General features: G+C 38.3%; 1 protein-coding gene across 8 annotated transcripts in view; it reads right to left on the bottom strand.

Moving 5' to 3' along the window:
* TMEM117 (transmembrane protein 117) overlaps positions 1-21,480 on the bottom strand; it is a 568,932-nt gene that overhangs the window by 508,987 nt on the left and 38,465 nt on the right. Inside the window, exon 2 of one of the 8 annotated variants that reach the window (XM_049882882.1) lies at positions 13,444-13,582. The exons of 6 other annotated variants lie outside the window; for them this stretch is intronic. The gene's annotated coding sequence lies outside the window, so the exon portion shown is untranslated. Of the gene's footprint in view, positions 1-13,443; positions 18,580-21,480 lie in introns of those variants that run through there. One more of the 8 variants, XM_049882880.1, reaches the window with a different exon arrangement.

Below are 21,480 nucleotides of genomic sequence, written 5' to 3'. Positions count from 1 at the left end.
TTTTCAATGGGTGATTTTTTGGAAGTAGATCGCCGGGCTTTTCTTCTGAAGGGCATTTGGATGGACTTGAACCTCCAACCTTTTGGTTCGTAGCTGAGTGCATTAACCATCGGCACTACCCAGGGACTCATGATGGGGATAAGAGAATCAATAAGAAATCCTCACATATTCTGGCTTGAGTGCTGCTTAAGAAACTCATCTGACAGCTTTCAACTAAAGCTGTCATTTTAAAATTTTCTCTGCTCCTTGGGGACCAGATACCTTGGGGAGAGGGTAATACACACACCTTCGAAAAGAGGCCTTTGCATAGGCCAGTGTAAAAGCGACTGCTATTTTGGGGAATTAAAAATACTGAACAATGAGGAGTGAAACTGCTTGGTATAACAATGTAAAGGAGTTATCTTACTTGAGTACAGAGACTATGAGTTGCTGTCTAATTGTGTCTTTTTCTGCAGATGGGTTAGGGGATCAGGAGATGGATACAAGGCACCAGCCTGAGGAGGTCAGAGATCACCTGGTACAAAGGAGCCTGCCGGGGCCTAGGGAGAAAGACTCTTCTGTGAAAGAGCATTGTGAGGGCTCTAGGAATGGGATATCAAAATCAGTTAATTTATGCTCTATGCCATCGAATGCTCTCATGTTATCTTCAGGCCTGTAGCAAGGGGAGTTTAATAAATCAGACGGAACTAAAATATAAGTATCTCCTCAGACTGGGTAAAATCTGTCTTCAGGTCATGGAGACTCCGCCATCTCGAAGATCAGTTCTATGTCAATAAACTCCTCTGATTCATACAGTGTGCTCTGCCACATGAATTCCGGAAACACTACAATAATACCTTATCTCTCTAGCCGTGCATTTTTCCCCAGTAATTTCAATGCATGTTTCACTTGCATATCAAAGGAACGATTACTCAATCTTTTAAAAGCTGACTATCTTACAAAATGGTTGCCGATCATTCCGAGTGTACTAAGAAATTCCTATTTGAAAGAGGAAGACAAAATTTAAAACGCTAGTATAAAATATTTTTAAAACTTTTTTTAAGGAAAGAAATTTCTTTTACTGAACTATTTAATGAACCTGGTTTATTTTATGATTTTGAAGAGGTAAAAGTTCATACTTTTTAATCTATGAAGATGTCAAGTTGCTACAGCAAATCTTCGTAAATTATGCTATCTGACAAAGCGACCACGCATTCATTTAGAGCACAGCACTCTGCAATGCATGGTCCTTAAATACGATAGCCATGAAAGTTAGAGAATCGGGCTTTGTTTCTTTCTGTGGAAGAAAGTTTAGAACATTAGAATAATGGTATTTGAGCACATAAAAGAGTCATTGAGACAGAGTCAAACACTTGCTCAACCACTGTTGGTGGTAGGAAGGTTAGAAAGGACAGGATTCTTGTTCTAAGAGGTCAGATAACCAGATAACCATGGTTAGGCATATAAATGGCCCAGGCTAAGCTGAGCTGCCAGGTAAAGATTGCTGCTTGGGTTGAATAATCTCAAAAAAAAAAAAAAGAACCCACTGGCAGAAACTTTAAAAAAAAGTATGGATATATAGAACATATTTATATTTTCTCTAATGCCAGAGCTCCCCAAAAGCCTACATCTCAGGCTATAATTGTTCTCCATCACCGATCTCCTTACCTTGTCTTTATTTAAAAAGAAACTGACCAACTTTAACGGATTATGTTTTTCAAATAATATGAATAATTTTAAATAAAATTGAACGATGATTACTGATTCAACACATAGAAATCATTCTAATAAAATTTTCTTCTGCCTGATCCTTGTTTAAGAGAAGTGGGATGTCTCATTCTGATACAATTTTTTTTTTTTGCTCTTCTACAATGCCTTCTGGTACTCGACTGACCTTATATCCTCAACACACAATTTCTTAGAAAAAATTTTATTAAAATACCAGCAGAAACAGTAATTAGGAGTGCTTAGTGACCTTTCCCCATCCAGCAGTAGACAAGCCAGACTTTCTCTTTCATAATTTCATGGTATCTACTTTCCCTGACTTGTAGCCAAAAAAAAAACACAATACTTATTCAGACAAGTACCTGCCTAGTGGCACCAAGAGAGAAGTCTGATAAATATTTTATCCTTTTTCTAAATGTAATTGGACTCTAGAAATACAAGTAAATTTCAGAAGACTTTAAAACTGGCAAGAATACAGTCACTAATGTCACAGTTTAAAAACTCCATCAATACCTCATGAGTGTTCCAGAAAAGGTTAACCAGAAAATAAAGGACTTCAGTTCTCTGGTCTTTAATTTAATAGAAATAATTTATTTGTAGCATTTGTTTTTCTACTCACATGAACAGTTGTGCATTTGTCCTTGCTGAGCTACTGTTGAGATTTCATCTAAAAATTTATCCAAGTTTTCATGATAATGTTGAAATCTTATTTCCCAGAGTGCAAGTTACCATTTTTATTTAATGTCATTTGAGTAATTAATGGCTTGTTCTCTAATCTATCACTTTAGTGGAAGTGTTAAATAGCACTGAATCTAGGACTGGCTCCTCTGGGTCACCACATATCCCTCTTACCTCTTCTAAAACATTGATAGTCACCTTTGGGTGATCCGATTGTGGTCTGTCTGATTCCAAGTCTCTCCTACCCCACGCCTTTTCTCCTCATCTAAAAAAGAGGGTGCCATTTAATCTCTCCTGGATGTTCAGCCTTATCTCAGGCTTTGGACCAACATCATCCTCATCAGAAGTGAACTTGAGCTCAGTATAGAGCACTAGATATCAAGTCAACCTTGCTATTAGTCCAACTTGGATAGCTGATTGGCAAAGTTCTAATAACTGGATTTCTGCCTTGTTCCTGAAACCAAGTCCCAATTGATCTTCTAGATGTGGTAACTGGGTCCCTTCCTCATTTCTCTCTGTGCCTGAGTCTCTGTCTTGATAAAAACCATTACCTCTTCTCTCTGGATACTGCTAAATACCTTCATGAATGGATTTCTTCCTATTGTCTGTAGTTAGTTCCCAAACGCCACATCCCACCCCCAACTTCCCCCACTCAAGGGCAGTTCTAACTTCCAGATCTCTCAAACCTGCTCTTCTCCACAGCTCGAGATATAACATAACCAGTTGTAAATTCACCAAGGAAATGGACAATTGATCAAACAGGATTATGACTGGCTTATAAACTCATATAGGTTGAATAATCAAAAGTCTTACCAAAGCCATGAAATGTTAACTTTATCATTTTCTCTGTATAACACCATTATCACCATATAACAAAAAAAAAAAAAAATAGTATGGGTTTTATATAATTTCTTAAGAAATGGTACAGTATTTGGTGAATTCTGAATCTCATTCTTTCCTAGGCTCCTGGAAAAAAAACGATTAGGCAAAAACGTTCATAATTTCATGTAATATGTATACTTCATTAAAAAAAAAAGGTAGATCTTCACTATGCCATTTGCATGTTTCACCTACTCTTTTTAAATCCTTCTAAAAAGTCAGTGGCTAGGAAACTGCCTTGCTCTTTCCTTTTGTATACACTAGCGCTTCACTTTATAATTTTCTTGCTGAGGAAAATGGCAACTGCAACTATGTTAAAGAGAGCCAAATGAATGACCTGTCATTGATAAAGGAAGCACTTGGAGAAAAGGGACTCTCACATGCTATTGGTAGAAATACAATTTGCTTCATTCTTTTCAAAAAACCATTGCACGATTTGTTTCCAGAGCTTTATAAAAAATCGATTCATTTTGACCCAATAATTTCCTTTCTAGGAGTCTTTCCTGAAAAAGTATTCAGACATTTAGACAAATATTTATATACAAAGATGCTCAACTCATTATCATTAACATAAACAGGAAAAAAAAAAAGAAACAACCTAACAATGACATTCGTTTCAATAAATTACAGTACATCTATATGATGGGAATACTATGCAGCCTTCAAAAATTACATAATCTCATAATAATTAATGACACAGGAAGAATTCAGAAACAAAATTGAATTCTGGTTAGTCCAGAGTGGTGAAATAGCAGATGATTTTAATTTCTTCATTTCTTTTTATCTTGCTCTTTCTTATCTTTCCTTTCCTTTTTTTGTTTTTTGGTTTTTTTGGAGGGGTTGTTGTTCTCTAGTTTCCAAATGTTCTCTACTAAGCATGCATTGCTTCATTTCTTTTACCAGTGAACAGTGGTCTAAACAGAGAAGTCATCAGTAAAGATATTCAGTTAACTGAACTCTAGGTAAACCAGCTTTTCCTTCATGCCTTTGGTAAGACTTGATTATCCATGCAATTCTTTCATGCTTTACAAAGCTCATTACTATTAGGATGCTGTCAATTACTATTAAGAGCTAAGGGAAATTTTTTAGGTCTCCTAATTAAACCAAGGACCAAGCTTCAAGCAATAAACAAAACAGCAAAATCGTCAGCTGCTCTCATGTGGTTCTATCAGCACTTGTATCAAATTCTCAATAGACTGAAATGTTCCTGTGTGAAGGCAGGGGCTGCATTCTCAAGGTCTTTTTGATCTTGCCACATGCTTGGTTATCTGCATATAACGTACACTTAATAAATATCAATTGAGTGACAGTTGCTTCATGCCAAGCAGGAGATGGCTGCTGTCTTCCATGTCTGGAGCAAGAATCTGGAAGTTGTCAAATCAGTCACATGGGCTACTTTCCAACTGCTCATAAGGCTGCTTTCATCTTAGAGCCAATCCTACTTTCTGTATCTCCTTAGACTCTTCTGTTCTTTTGCGAATGTTAACAAACCAATTCAGGAGTTGAATTTCAAGGAAAGTGTTATGTAAGAGAAGCAGCCTAATAAAAGCACAACTAACTACTGTGCTGACATTGTGAAGTAAGTTACTCAAAACCGACATCACATGCCACTCTTGCCCATGGAAAACTGTTTAGGGGATACTGTATTAGGTCAAGATCAACCCACTCCTGGGACTCAGGAGGCACTCTGCATCCCAGGTATCTAAAATGGATTACAGATGAGATGAAAACAGATAGCTTCCCATCCACAACCAGATCTAGGTCAGGTCTAGAAATGTGGATTGAAGAAGTATCTATTATTAATCATACTGAAGTAGGGTCTAATATTAAATGTTTTATTATTAATCATAATATATCCTGAAAGTCTAGCTTGGCACTGAAAATCCCCAGAATGTTGTGAAAATTTATAGCCTAGATTGCTAAGAGAAAAATAGCACCATTAACAGACAATAAAAAGTCATGAGAACTGAGATTCATACAATTAAGAGTGAGAAAATACATCAAAACTCATTTAGTATCTGTATCAACTCATATGCAGGGAAGATAATGAATTGTGTTTTGACCTGTTGAGCTTCAGATGGCAATAAAGGAGAAGTGAAAGCTATGAAGTGTGTTATGTGTGTATAAAGAATATTTAATAACCACCTTTATAGAGATGACAGCTGATGCCTTGGCAATAGACAAGAACAAGAGAGAAGTTATGGACAGAGGAAATGAAGGCCAAGAGCAAAACCTTGGGGAATACTTATATTCAGTAGGATAAAAAGAAAGAGTTACAAAAAAGCAAGCATAAAAGGGGCTTTCAGGTGAGAGGGGAATAATTCAGTACCGTAAAAGCCAAGGAAAAGAAACATTTCAAGAAAACAGGTCTGGACAGCAATTTAAAAACACCATGAGGCATCAAGGAAGATGTGGACTGGGACTGGGACTGCATCTGGCGCTTTTTTTGGTCAAGGCATTTTTGGTTATACTCAGTATAGTTTAAGCGAAAAGAGATCTATTTAATGATGCAAGGGGAAATCTCACAGGCGAAGAAATTAAAGTACAGCTCAATCTATAGGAACACGAACTAGTGAGCAACTAGGGACCAAGTCTGCCTTCTTACAGACTACATGATAAGTCTCATCTTCTCTATTTTTTCCCTCTTGAGTAGCTTCCTCTCCTTGTGTGCAGCCCAACATGACTACTTGACTCAAAAATATATTAATTTTTAGGATAAGCAACCACTACAAACTGAAATCCTCTTTTTTAGTGCCAATGAAAATCTGTGAATCACAGTAGTCTAATCCATAACTGATCATGGCAATGGTGCAAAGCAGGGCAACTTTCCTTCCATTGTGCATGGGGTCGTCACCAGTTGGGGGCCAATTCAATGGCAGTTGCCAACAATAACAACTTTACATAAATTTGTTAAGTAGCAATAGATAACTGAAATATATAGGACTGCAGAAGAGAAATTAAAGTCAGAGTAGAAAATAAGGAAGGATTCACGGAAAGGAGGTTTTGAAGAATGGGTAACATTTAGAAACAAAAGAACGGCAAAGGGAGAAGAACTAGACGGTATCCAGCTACCGCCAATGACCGCCCTGACAGGGAACACAACAGACAGTCCCTGATGGAGCAGGAGAAAAGTGGGATGCAGAACTCAAATTCTAGTAAAAAGATCAGACTTCATGGTCTGACTGAGACTGAGACATGGCCCCCAGACTCTCTATTAACCCAAAACTGAAACCGTTCCTGAAGTCAACTCTTCAGACAAAGATTAGACTGGACTATAAGACATAAAATGATACTCATGAAGAAAGTGCTTCTTAGCTCAAGTAGATACATGAGACTAAAAGGGCAGCTCCTGTCCGGAGGCAAGATGAGGCAGAAAGGGACAGGAGCTGGTTGAATGGAAACAGGTTGAACAGGAAATCCAAAGTGGAAAGGAGGAGTGTACTGTCATATTATAGGGAGAGCAACTAGGGTAACGTAACAATGTGTGTATAAGTTTTTGTATGAGAAACTAACTTGAACTGTAAACTTTCACTTAAAGCACAACAAAAGAATAATTAATTACTTAATTAAATGTAAAGAAAAGAATGGCAAAGGGGATTATGACTTTTCACAAGGAGACAGGAGTATTAAGTGAATCATGGACGTTAGAAAGGTCAGCATAATTAGGTTAATACCCAGAGATTTAGGCTAACTTAAATATGGAGTACATAAGAGGGAGTTTTGAGACAATTTGAGGGGAAAGAAGGTTGGCTCAAGATTGAAAAATGCCTGGAAAATCAGAGTAAGGTATCTAGGCTACATATCCAACTGGGTGATTAATAAAAAAAATTTAAGCAGTGCGTTGTTGTTATTGTTGTTAATTACCATTGAATTGGCTCTGACTCATGGTGACCTCATGTATAAACATTGCCCGATCCAATGCCATCTTCATGATCATTGGTATGTTTGAGTCCATTGTTGTGGTAGTTGTGCCAGTCTAGCTCATTGGGTGTTTCCCTCATTTTTACTAACCCTCTACTTTATCAAACATGATGTCCTTTTCTAGCAGCTAATTTTCCTGATGTCCAATGTAAGCAAGTAAGCAAGCCAAAGTCTCCCCATCCTCACTTCTCAGGAGCATTCTGATTGCATTTCTTCTAAGGCTGATTTGTTTGTTCTTCTGGCAGTCCTTGGTATATTCAATAATCTTAACCAACACCACAGGTCTAATGCATTAACTCTTGTTCTGTCTTCCTTTTTCTTTGTCCAGCTTTCCCATGTGTATGAGGTGATTAAAAAGACCATGGCTTGAGTCTGACACAACTTAGTCATCAAAGTGACATATTTGCTTTTTAAAACTTTAAGGAAGTCTTTTGCAGCAGATTTGCCCAATGAAATATGTTGTTTTATTTCCTGACTGCTGCTTCCATGGACATTGATTGTTGTTGATCCAAGTAAAATGAAAGTGTTCACAATTTCAGTTTTTTCTCCACTTATCATGATTGTTGTTTATCAGTCCATTAAGCAGTTTAGTGTCATAACATCTTCTCACCTCTCCACTGCTATCATGCTAGTACAAGTTGCCATCCTAAGGTTTCTAAAATAAACCATTCATCTGTATGGTTCCACTCTTGCCCTTTTACAATAAGTTCTTGACACAGCAATCAGATGACCATTTAAAAATGTAAATTAGCTCATGTCACTTCCTGTTCAAATTTCCTCTGAGAAAACTTTATCATACTTACAGTAAAATCGAAACTCCTTACATGAACCCCTAAAAGCCTCTGGGCAGCTTATCTCTTTGACGGAGCCCTGGTGGCACAGTGGTTAAGGGCTTGGCCACTAACCAAAAGATCAGTAGTTCGAATCCATCAGCCACTCCTTGGAAGCCCTATGGGAGCAGTTCTACTCTGTCCTATAGGGTCGCTATAGGTTGGGATTGACTCAGAGACAATGGGTTTTTTTTGTTTTGATTTATACCTTTGACCTTCCAGTTTTCTTCATTATTAAAAAAAAAGGAGATAATAGTATCAATCTCATTAAGATGCTATAATGATTAACTAAGTTAATGTACAGAAAAGCACATAGTAAGGGCTCAATACATACAACTTCCCTTCTCTGCATACGTTATCAATGGGGCATGAGTTTAGACTTGTTTGCCCATAACAGCCATGCATTTGCATTGATGATACAAATCCCTAATAAAAAAAATAGCATGCAATTATGAAACAGTTATATGGTTAATAAATGACATATCTGATCAATAAGCTAAAAAAAATCTAAAAGATTATTATTCATACTATATATAATCAAATACATAGTAATAGCAACTTATCCTTTGCTGAGAATTTGTAATATGCAGGTACAGCACAGAGTTTTCATCTAACCCTCAAAACAACTCTGTAAAGTAGGTATTATACCTCTTTTGTAGATATGAAAACTGATGATGCTCAGAGAAAATAAGTTGTCAAGGGCAAGCATCTATTAAGTGGCAGAACCAATATTTTAACTTAGTTTTTCTGGATTGAGGTTTTTTATTAAGCTATAAGATCTCTCTTGACTTACTCCTCTTCCACAGATTTGCTTCAAATATAGGTTACTTCTGGCATAACAGCTATACAAGGACACATAAAGCCATTTTAAGGACTATAACCTACAAAGCATAAGCAAAAAGGAGGGATCTGTAACCCCCAGTTTGACCCTCACTGCAAAAGAAGCAAATGGACTCATCCCAAGTAGGGCAACCTACTCGTAAAGCCACATCCACTTCACTCTTACACCCAGTCTATGGAATCCGTCTTCCATCACTGTCATCCTTGAGTAGATTGGTCTTTTCCTGTGTACTGAAGGTATCCCAGCCCTCAGTCTGATCCCAAATGAATACAGCTTCTGCTGACCCTTCCTGCCTTCCACGCCTTGCAGTGAGAACCAGTACACTGGAGCTGTTGGAGTCAGTGTTTGTCTCTCCTACAGTAGGGGCCCCTCTTCTGAGATCCCATAATTGCTCTGTCTGAAGGGCATGGTTGCAAAGCTGACAAAACCCTAAGCAGACCAGTTTCCCCTTTTTAAGGAGCATATGTATTGTTTCTTGTAAAAGCTCTTATATTTGCCAACAAAGGTTGACTTCCAACTGTTTCATTTTTCATGATGCTATTTCAACAACTTGCTTTAATTTGTTTTAATTAGTTGTATGTACACTGCAGGAAACAGCAGGAAGAAAAGTACATTCTTCATGCTTAGCCTGCATTAATCACTGCTGTCCTCAGGGAACAGCTATTTACAAGATACCGAATAGTATTTTCTCCTAGGAAACATCCTCCTGAGTACTGCATTCAAGCTTTATCTCAAGCCAGTAGTTCTGATTCCGGCTTTGGTAGCGAATGATGGCAAGTGCAGAGCCATTCAACCCCTCACTGAAATAGGTGAAGGTCTTAAATCTCTATTGAGAGTAAGAGAGTGGTAAGGAAGGAAGCCGCATCCTGTTCTCTTTGAAGTGCTCACATGTTGACAACAAGCCTACACGAGTGTGGGGTACCTGGATCTCAAACAGCATCCTTACAAAACTAGCCCTGACTAGAACCAATACACACAAAGCTGAATTGTTCGCGCCAAAAGAGGCCAGGGGGCCACCTTGCTCTCAAGTGACTGTGATCACTACTAATGCATGAGGTGTTTGTTGGCTCACTGCCTGGCTTTTACAAATGGGATGGGATAGGAAAACATCAAGAATGGAGCAAGAATAAGGGAGACAGTACAAACAGTTGCTTGGAAGATTCCCCATGAGTGGATACTTCTGCAAAGAAAATGGTTCTTCCTGCAAGGACACTGGATCAAGAGTAACCCTCCCCACCCCCCATCAACAAAAGCCTTTGCTAGAGGCCATGAAACAAGCATAGATTTTTCAACCTGCTAGAGAGAACTGGTTTGAGGGAAAGTGGGTTTCACTGAACATTTTTAATCCATTGAGTATTTACTTATCTCATAAATAATAAAAAGTAACACTATGTAATATTAAACACAATGATCTAAAAATCTATTAGCTCATAGAAACTCATGAAAACATTTTAATTAATAAGCAATAGACAAGAATGGTATGTTCATAAGATTGAAACAATTATCTCATCTTAGCTATTAATATGGGTAAGTGTTGGCACTTTTGATAATGGAATAAAAAACCAAAAAACCAAACCCACTGCCATCAAGTTGATTCCAACTCATATAGGTTTCCAAGGAGCAGCTGCAGGATTCAAACTGCTGACCTTTTAGTTAGCAGCCAAGCTCTTAACCACTGCGCCACTAGGGCCTGCTAATGAAATCGATTCCTACTCACAGCAACCCTATAGGACAGAGTCGAACTGCCCCATAGGATTTTCAAGGAGTGGCTGGTGCAGCTGAACCGCTGACCTTTTGGTTGGCAGCTGAGTTCTTAACCACTGCGCCACCAGGGCTCCGCTGCTAATGGGATAAACCATTGCTCACAGAGACACTATGGGCCCTCCTTATTATATCTACTACTCTAGGACAGATTTGGTTGGCTAGCCCCTTTGTTTTGTTTTCTCATCCTGGTGTCTGTGATATGTTTTCATAATCCATTTTTCACATTACCTTCCAAAGAAGAAGGTAATATGTATAAAAACAAGCACAATTTTAGAAATGGGCTGTCAGGGTCTCCGCATTAAAGGGAAATTCAACTGATCCATTCCCTTAACCACTTTCTCTTATATCAGCCTGAAAAAAGGCAATAAATGTTTTGGAGGGTTTTGTTTAACTGACTAGTTGTACATTGGCTCATATCTTAATAGTTTCAGTGGACTTTGTTAATGACATTCCAAATTATGAGAAATGTTCTCAATATTAAAATCCCAGTGATTTTCGGCAGGCTTTGAATATGAAATGTGGTGGTGGAGGAATAGGAATTGAGTAATTAATCTTTGTATGTACATAGAGCACATCAAAAAGAAACATAAGGAACAAGAAATGCATTATCCAAAGCCTTTTGACAATGTTCCCCTTTTATAAAATGCATGTCTTTAAAATAACTAAAATCAGTTTCTTCAGAAAATGTAACATGACTCGTTTATATACCTATGCATCATTCATCTAATGAAGCTTACTTGTACAGATTAAATAATTTAAACACCCTCTAGTTTTATTTAGAAAAAGGACAAAATATAGAACTCTACTTTTTTTTTTAATGAAATACAAAAACCTCAGAAATTGTTGCTAGAAACACAATGGTACAAAAACACAAATGAGAGCCCTGCATTTTTAAAAAAGCACTCCAAATCAGCGTGCTGTCACTACACCGTCTCAACGTCCCAGAGCTGAGAAGAGCTATGTCCAGATATGAAAGGAGATGCTGCAGAGAAGTGAACATCAGCATCATCAGCCTGAGGTTTTTTCTCCAAAGATCTGAAGTAAAGTACTGGTGTGGTCCAAGATCTCACAGACTACCAGCGATCACTGAATAAGCTGCTATACTCAGTACGTGCCACAAGAGAGCGCCCTCTCCCTAGGAAGAGAGCCTCCTTTACAGCCACGGCTAAACTCACCATATGCTCACTGACCTAAAGTGAATTTAAAATCGACTTTTTATAAATGAAACATCGTAGAGATGAGAAAAGTCTTGTAATAATTGTAATCACACTTTCGATGGAAGACAACGAAAATTAATGCTTTCAGAAAGTGCAGACCTCTTTAAATTGCCCTAAAATCAGGGGAAAGTGAGGTGACTTGGTAAAAAGGACTTAAACGTAATACGTCTAGTCAAGACGGTCTAGAGGACTGCTGCCCAAGAGAAACATAATGTGAGCCACATATGCAATTTTACATTTTCTGGTGATCACATTACACAAGTTTTTAAAAGGTGAAATTAGCGTTAATATCATATTTTACTTAACTCAGTATATCCAAAATGTTATTTGAACATGCAATCAATATAAAAATCCTTAATAAAATATTTTGCATTTTTTATTTGTGCTCAGTCTTCCATATCTGGTGTGCATTTTACGCTTACTGCACATCTCAGTGGAAACCCTGGTGGCAGAGTGGTTAAGAGCTTGGCTGCTAACCAAGAGGTCGGCAGTTTGAATCCACCAGGTGCTCCTTGGAAACTCTATGGGGCAGGTCTACTCTGTCCTACAGGGTCACTACGAGTCAGAGTCGACTTGACAGCAATGGGTTTGGTTTTTTGTTTGCTTGTTTGTTTTTGTTTTTTTGGCGCATCTCAATTTGGACCAGTCTCCATTCAATAGCCACCTGTGGCTGATAGCCACAGTATTCAGCAATTCAGGCCTAAAGAATGTACCCTATTTTGCTTGCACCAAACTTAATTTCTGATTAAAAAATTTAATGTTCAGCCTGTATATTTCTGAGGCCACACAGCATATACAAGAAAATAATACAAGCAGATCCTTTCTTGTGGTTACCACAGATGCAAAGGAATGCACACTTTCTTGCCATAAATCCTATGAAAATAATCATTCATGTCTCTAAATTGACCTCATCTCTATAATTTTTGGACTGCAGAATAACATATAGATATAACACAAATGAAATCTTGGTCTTATTTAATAATATAAATGTTATTGACATGACCACGCATAAAATATATAGGAAGTTATAATACGACAAAAGTTGCAAACTCTCGCAGACATGAGACGGATAGTACATGTCATGTGTATTACAAAACGGACAAGCATTTAAAAAATGCTTTTAACGGGCATCTCCTCATTACGGGTTTTGGAATTGTCTATTTGACCAGCTCAGTTAATTAGAATTTTCTGAATCACTGATAACAAATACATAAAGGGCTTATTTATCAATCCTGATTCCCTTCCCTCCTAATGTCCTGTACTTCTATGTGACAAAGGGCTAGTTGATACAAAAGCACTCTTAACAAAAAGGAGAAGGGTTGACTTCTCATTAGACCACAAGGTACGAAAGGAGACGGGGTTTTATTTCTCTTGTCAAGCAGAAGCACGAGTTTAAAAGACAACCTTATTTCTTTTACACGATGTGTTTACGAGAGCAGTGAAACACGATCACTTTGAGAAACTGCAGCAGCAAGAGGTCACACAGCTCTGGCTCTGTGGAAGAATGGCTAAGGGGACGCACTGTCTCTGGGTCTGCAGGCAAGTCTTCAGGGACCCTGCATCCAGTTCCAAGGCATCACTAACTGACACTGAGCAAAGCGGAACTTGCCTTTAGGAACTGCACACCTGGGACGTGCTGGCACTCCGGCTGCAATTCCTTATGTCCCCCAAACTTCTGCAACCTCTCAACTGCTTTGTTCTGCAGCATAATTTTTAAATCAGACATGAGTGACAGGCTGATCTTCTCTCTGCACAGGAAATTCAAATTAGTTGGAAATTAATGGGAAAAAAAAAAAGTCCTCTAACCATCTAACTTAGTTGGCTCTATGTTGTTGTATTCAAGTCCCAGAAAAAAGTTATGAAAAGTAATATAAAGGCAAAAATCCACTAAGAAAGAAAATGATCTCTTAGAGTGGTGTACCAAAAAAAAACCAAACCCGTTGCCATCAAGTCAATTCCAGCTCCCAGCAACCCTATAGGACGGAGTAGAACTGCCCCATACGGTTTCCAAGCATCGCCTGGTAGATTCGAACTGCCGACCTTTTGGTTGGAAGACATAGCTCTTAACCACTATGCTACCAGGGTTTCCAAGAGTGGTGTACGAGTGCATAATCTATGGGATCCTTCACATCCTCCTAACTACCTGATTGTCACAAAACTGTAGAATTGAGGACAGGTATTATTACTTCATTTTATAAATGACAGCCTCCTACTAAAAGCTGATGAAATAAGGAGATGTAATAAATGCTACCTGAAAAATACTAAAAGGCATCCCAGGTACCTGAGAAAGCTTTCATTTATATTCCTTACATATGAATCTTTCTTCCTTCCTGGTAGAAACATATTTCCTTCCCCTTGGTTAGGGGTCTATTAACACCCTTCATGTATTTTTTTCCAGCCATCTGGAATCATTTTCAATCTTGCTCAAATGAAAGGAGCCTCTATGAAGCTTAGTGGCAGCTTCTGTAGCAATGTGGCTCTGTATACCAGAGCGCTTTCAATTATTCAAGATAACACAGAAAGGCCTGGGGATAGATTACTCCAAACACAGCAGAAACAAATTAGTAGTTACTTGAGTTAGATAAACTTGAATAAAAGAATGTTTTAAACTGTGCATACTGATAATATATACACTGATGAGATCTGCAGAGTGGAGTCAAGGCTCCCTTTAAAACACAGTAAGTGGGTACACTATGATGACTTAGAATCCGGACTCTATGAAAAGGCCACACCCCACATCAGACCCAGAATTAGGAGGAGGCAGTAACCACATTTCTCTGCATGTTAGCTGTATACACTGATACACTTATCTCAGCTAATAGCAAAATTATGTTTGTTACTGCTTTAAAGTTTTCGGAGGCCCTTCACCAGGGCTACAGAGCACTGCCCTACTTTGGGGCCTGCATCAGAACAATTTGTAAAAGTTTGCTTCTGTGATATGACACTCCCATTAACCTCATTGCGTGGTTTAAAATCAGGAAAGGTGTGTTTCAGGGTTACATCCTTTCACCATATTTGTTCAATCTGTATGCTGAGCCAATTATCTGAGAAGCTGTACTGTATGAAGAAGAACCAGGCATCAGGATTGGAGAAGACTCATTAACAACCTGCATTACACAGATGACACAACCTTGCTTGCTGAAAGTAAAGAGGACCTGAAGCACTTACTAATGAAGATCAAAGACCACAGCCTTCAGTATGTATTGCACCTCAACATAAAGAAAGCAAAAATTCTCACAACTAGTACAATAAGCAACATCGTGATAAATGGAGAAAAGATTGATGTTGTCAAGGATTTCATCTTACTTGGATTCATAATCAACACCCATGGAAGCAGCAGTCAAAAAATCAAATGGTGCATTGCATTGGGCAAATCTGCTACAAAAGACCTGTTTGGAGCTTAAAAAGTAAAGATGTCACTTTGAGGACTGAGGTGTGCCTGACCTAAGCCATGGTGTTTTTAATCACCTTATATGCATATGAAAGCTGGACAATGAATAAGGAAGACTGAAGAAGAATTGATGCCTTTGAGTTGTGGTGTTGGCAAAAAATACTAAATATACCATGGACTGCCAAAAGAACGAACAAATGTATCTTGGAAGAAGTACAGCCAAGAATGCTCCTTAGAAGCAAGGATAGTGAGACTTCATCTTACATACTTTGGGCATGTTATCAGGAAGGGCCAGTCCCTGGAGAAGGACATCATGCTTGGTAAAGTGGAGAGTCAGAGAAAAAGAAGAAGACCCTCAATGAGATGGATTGACACAGTGGCTGCAACGATGGGCTCAAGCATAACAATGACCATGGGGATGGCACAGGACCAGGCAGTGTTTCATTCTGTTGTACATAGGGTCACTATGAGTCGGAACCAACTCAACGGCACCTAACAACAACACTGACCTCACCATAGGCAAATGATGGAATTATATACTGAGATACATACTGAAACATTTGGTGGTCACCGATAACCACCATGGAAACATTTTGTTTCTACCACGCAATTTCATAGACATTGAGTAAAATGCTTTCAACTTTTTTGTTTATAAAGTTTTAGAAAATATAAAATAGAATCTGCCCTAGTCATTTAACCTGTTTGTTTATTTATGACCTTTGTTGAAATTTTAGTAGAGTTTAAATTCTTAGATTCTTATGGGAGTAGAATAATTCCAGCATATGGTTGGACAAAACTATCTATACATGCATCTAAAATACAGCCATCTTAAAATAATATTAACAGTACAGAGTTTTCAGATCCCAGACCTAGTAATGCTTAACAAACTTACAAGTTAACGATCAGCATTTATAATTAGCCTGTATAACTTAACCGAAATGTTTTGTTTATTTTGCAAATAAAGTATAATCACAGCTGCCTGGGAACTCCTTTCACTAGGTCTTTTCAAAGTATCATTGGCACATGTTTATAAACTTATCCGTACTATATTTGAGTCACTATTTTATCAACCTGAAACTCTGGTGGTATAGCGGTTAAGTGCTATGGCTGCTAACCAAAAGGTTGGCAGTTTGAATCCACCAGGCTCTCCTTGGAAACTCCATGGGCCAGTTCTACTCTGTCCTATAGGGTCGCTGTGAGTTGGAATCGACTCGACAGCAACAGGTTTGGTTTTTGGGTTTTTCTACCATCTCTGTCAGGGGCTTTTAATTATCAAATCTTATCCATGAGCAACTACCAATTTTACTTTTCTAAATAAAGTGCTTCTTTTATTTTTGTTCTCTAAATTACTAAAATTTCTCATTTTAAAATAATTTTTATATATTGCTGTCAGGCTTTGAAATGTCTAAGACATACAAAGTTTGTCCTCTTAATACACACTGCTCTCCCTCCCTTCCAAAGATGACATTTCAATCAAAATCCCATAAATCTTGTGCATTACCAAAAGCACACATTCAGCTACACCCAGTTGTTCCCACCTTATTTGATTCTATATTTTCAGCCACTACAGAAATCGTTCCTTCCTCCTACCTATAGAAAATTATAGATTATTTCTGAAAACAATTTTCTAAATCAATACATCTTTTGCTATTTCACCTTCTATCTCCTCTTCTGAAAAATTGGTTGTTTGACGTGAACCAGGCCAGGGTGTGAGCTGGCCATATTTTCAACAGCCTTCCTGAGGATGATTACCTCTGAGAACATCAATAACTAGAGAAATCCCAATAGTTTAGCTCTTGTCTTGTGTAAAATAATATACCAGTTAAGTTAACTATAAAAGTCATCCCGACTTCAGGGCATACTCTTCAAAGCTCTGAAATTCCTCCGGAGATTGCAGAAGGCTCTCTAGTTGGAAAGCACGATTGGAAGGCAAGTTTGGGTAGCTTATTGTGGCCATGACTTTTTTGTTGTTGTTGTTAATTACTTTTTATTACAAAATTAAAACTTCCTTACTGTAATATGTGAAACAATACAAAGACTTATTCCCACACACTGCCCATCTTAGTTATCTAGTGCTTCTACCACAGGAATACCACAAGTGGGTGGCTGTAACAAGCAGAAATTTATTTTCTCACAGTTTTCGAGGCTGTAAGTCTGAATTCAGGCTGCCGGCTCTAGGGGAAGGCTTTCTCTCTCTGTTGGCTCTGGCGGAAGGTCCTTGTCTCTTCACTCAGCTTCTGTTTCCTGGTTCCTTGGAGATCTCTTTGTGGCTTTGCATCTATCTTCCCCCACTCTCCGCCTGCTTAATCTACTTTTTTTAAGGGACTGACTCAAGACACACCTTATACTAATCCTGCCTCATTAACATAACAAAGACAATGCATTCCCAAATGGGATTATAACCACAGTCATAAACCCATAACCCATTACCTTCGAGTCGATTCCAATTTATAGCAACCCTAAGAACTGCCCCATAGAGTTTCCGAGGAGTACCTGGTGGATTCAAACTGCCGGCCTTTCTGGCTACCAGGGTTTCCACCACAGGCATATTTTGGGGTAGGGACACAATTCAATCCATTCCCCCAACCATATCACTGCTTAAAACAGAATTTTAACAACCTGGAGTTTACCCTTTCACAACTTTGAACTTTGTTCAAACAAACAAAATATACTATGTTTTTATGCAAATAACGTGCTTCTATGTTTGTTTGCCAACAACCGCTCCCTCTGCCCACAAGTTATTTTCATAAGTGCCGCTATGCCAATATTTTTTACATGCTGCTGTAAAAAACATTTAGTATAGTGTGCTTATGAAAATACCTTGCTGTGGGAGGGAGCAGGTGGCAAACAAATGTAGAAGGTGCACGTCATTTGCATAAAAATACAGTACACCAAGCTTTTTTTGCTGTTCGGTTTTACAAAACCGCCTCATTTTATGCATATTACCCTACAACTTGCATTTCTCACTTGGCAATGGAAATCACTCTGTCATAAATACAGAGATTTTTAATGGCTATATCACATTGTATAGCATGGATCATCCACATTTTATTCACCTTTTTCCATTTTATGGTCATTCAGGTTGATTCCAGCGATTTGCTTCTACAAACCCCATAAACATTATGTTTATATGGAATTACTTTTATTTATATAGATTCCACCAATTTATGGGTCAAAGGTCATGGGTGGTTTTTAATAAATGGATACTTCTTCATATTCAAAATCTAAGTTCACAGCACAATTTGGCAATTATATCAAGCCAAAAAATTACATACCCCTTGACCCAGAAATTCCACTTTTAGGAAGTTTTCAAATTAAACAAATGAACACAGATTATTCTTTGAAGCTCTGTTTACAAAATAGGAAAATAGAAAACCTTAAAAAATTCAACAAAACTATTAAAGGATGTTAGACACACTCAATGGAACACTAAGCATACACTAAAATTGAATTTATGCTATGCATTAAAAATTATGAAAAAATATATTAACAAGAAAATATGTTAATGAAATACTGCTAAGTGAAAAAGAAAATACATAATTGTATTTCACTTTTATAAAATAATTTGAAAGAGTATGAGGCCGAGAAAAAGTATATACCAAAACGCTAATAATAGTTACTTCTGGATTATAAAATTAAGGATGATTTTTCACATTTTCATTTGCCCAGAATTTACTCAACAAATATTTATTAAGCATCTATATATATCAGGTACTGTGCTAAACACGAAAGGAGCCCTGGTCACACAGTGGTTAAGCGCTTGGCTGCTAACCAAAAGGTGGGCAGTTTGAACCTACCAGGCCCTCCACAGGGGAGATGTAGCAGTCTGCTTCTATAAAGATGTACAGCCTTGAGAACTCTATGGTACAGTTCTACTCTGCCCTATAGCGTTACTATGAGTCAGAATCACTCCACGTCAATGGGTTTATGGTGCTAAGCACAGGGTTCAGCAAAGCAATGCCTTAACGAAAGTCACTCTGTATATCTAAAGGCAGGAGAGGAATAAACCAAAACCCAAACCCACTGCTACAGAGTTGATTCCAACTCATAGGGACCCTATAGGACAGAGCACAACTGCCCCATAGGGTTTCCAAGGCTGTAAATCTTTATGGAAACAGGCTGCCACATCTTTCTCCTATGGAATGACTGCTGGATTTGAACTCCTGACATTTTGGTTAACAGCCCAGCACTTTAGAAGCTCAGAAAACATAAGGGAGCTTAAGGAAGTGGGGGAGGGCAGGTTAAAAGCTCAAGAAACATTTGAAATGGAATCATTTAATCCTTCTAATAAGCCTGTGAACTGCTACAATGTCCATTTTACTCTAAAAGTTCTGTAAATTGCCTAGGGTTACTGAGCAAATAAGTGATAGAAGATTAAGACTCCGATCTTAAGATTCCAATATTCTCTCCAATAGAATATAAGCAGAAATACTGTATGAATTCCTAGGCCGAGGTGGTTAAGAAGCAAAAATGCCTCCTCTCTCTTTTCCCTCATCCGCCAGTTGGGTGTTGATGAGCTGGACGCCTCAAAGATCTTAAAGACCATCCTGGATTCCTGAATGACTGGTGAGCAGGGCCCGGCACCAGCTCCCGCTTATCCCCATTCAGAATACCTACACTGAAAATGTTATTAATTTTTGTTAATGTTGTTAATTTAATTTTCTTAAGCCACTAAAATTTTGGGACCGTTTCTTACAGAAGCTGGTATTATCCTAATTAATGTAGAGGATTGCACAAGTGTGATTAAACAGAAGGCCCACCACTCCAGTCTGTAGCTTTATGGTATAATGCTAGAAGACCCAAGGTCAAGGCCTGTGTTTGCTAATCATCAGGTATGTGACCTAAGATAAGGCACTTCAATCTTTCTGAGCCTTATTTTTTTTAAACTATTAAATGGTAAGTTAGATAATAGTTCCCTGAGATTAAATAGCATCTTGGAAATGAAAACATTTTGTGGATTACTTTCTTATATGTAATGGTGGTAATGTATTTCCAAGTATTAATGTGCTTTCCTGTTGCATTTCTATGTACATTATACCTCCTCAGTCAGCCCAAGCTTTCCACCTGCTTAACAATGAAATTGGGAGGTAAGAGTAATTATATCACAAATTCAACAAGAAATAAATGTATTATTTCATGTGTAGAGCTAGACGAAATGATTGCAAACTGGCTCCTTTATCTGCTCCTTTTACCATTTCAAGAGGCAGGTGAGCTGATTCAGATTACAGAATTTTTTTCACATTCTGGAGCAGATTCCCTTTCTGCTCCATAAATGGCTATGAAACCTATTGCTCTGGTGTAGACGGTTATGATTTAGAGGAGGTGAAAATTCCAAAGATGGACCCCCACCAGTCCTGAGAGATAATGGAAAGTAGAAAGAGGCAGGAGAGGCAGGGGCATCCTAACCTCTCCCTCCTGATTTAGAGTAAGGAGGAGGGTTCAATGTGTTGAAGAGCTAGTGTCTTTTGTGCCTATTTATGTTTGGAATTCAGTAATGAGATTGGCTTGCAAGATGATCTCCAGCAATCTAGGGGGCAGGAGCACCAAGTAAAGTTAGCAGTACTGGTGACTATGCAGAAAGACACCTGAATTTAGCTCACCGAAAACCACTTACAAATCCTGTGGGACATAAAGAAAATACAAAAATTCCCCTGCGTGCCCCTAGAAATGACAAAACAACACTAAAGGAAACTGAGTTAGAGCCCACAGGCCTGGCTGTGGCCAGCCACGGCAAAGAGGAGGTGGGACACCTATGAACCAACAGATGAATCTGTCAGAAGACGAGAGAGTCAAATCAGACAGGGAATACCACCACATCTGACCAAGCCAAGGGAAACCAAGTCATAAGTTATATTGGCTGCTGATCTTTGCCAGAAATCAAGCAAGGCGAACAATAGTCAATATGAAAGAGACAAATCCACGGAAACAAGATGAGCCACTGGACACCATTTCAAGCATGAAAGGCACACTTTCCTCCCATATCCCCTCCTGACATCTTGGAGAGGGGCAGGGGGAGAAAGAGGGAATCTGAGATGATGAGTATTTAACCCAAAGGGACTAAGTCAACCAAAACTACCCAGATAAAGTCTTGAATTTTGAATGGAATAAAAGTTTTAACTGTTCAATTTATTCCATATGGATATGTTTGCCGAATGAAACTAAATACAGTTTTCCATCTACATAGTGGGTGGCGCTCGTGGATCCATGTCATTCTGAAAACCTAAATAATACGTAATGGAAAACGAAAAACAAATA

The sequence above is a fragment of the Elephas maximus genome, chromosome 4 (assembly GCF_024166365.1).
Source record: "Elephas maximus indicus isolate mEleMax1 chromosome 4, mEleMax1 primary haplotype, whole genome shotgun sequence".
NCBI lineage: Eukaryota > Metazoa > Chordata > Mammalia > Proboscidea > Elephantidae > Elephas > Elephas maximus.
The sequence above is the reverse complement of the archived record's forward strand: the minus strand, read 5'-3'. Positions and strand labels throughout refer to the sequence as shown.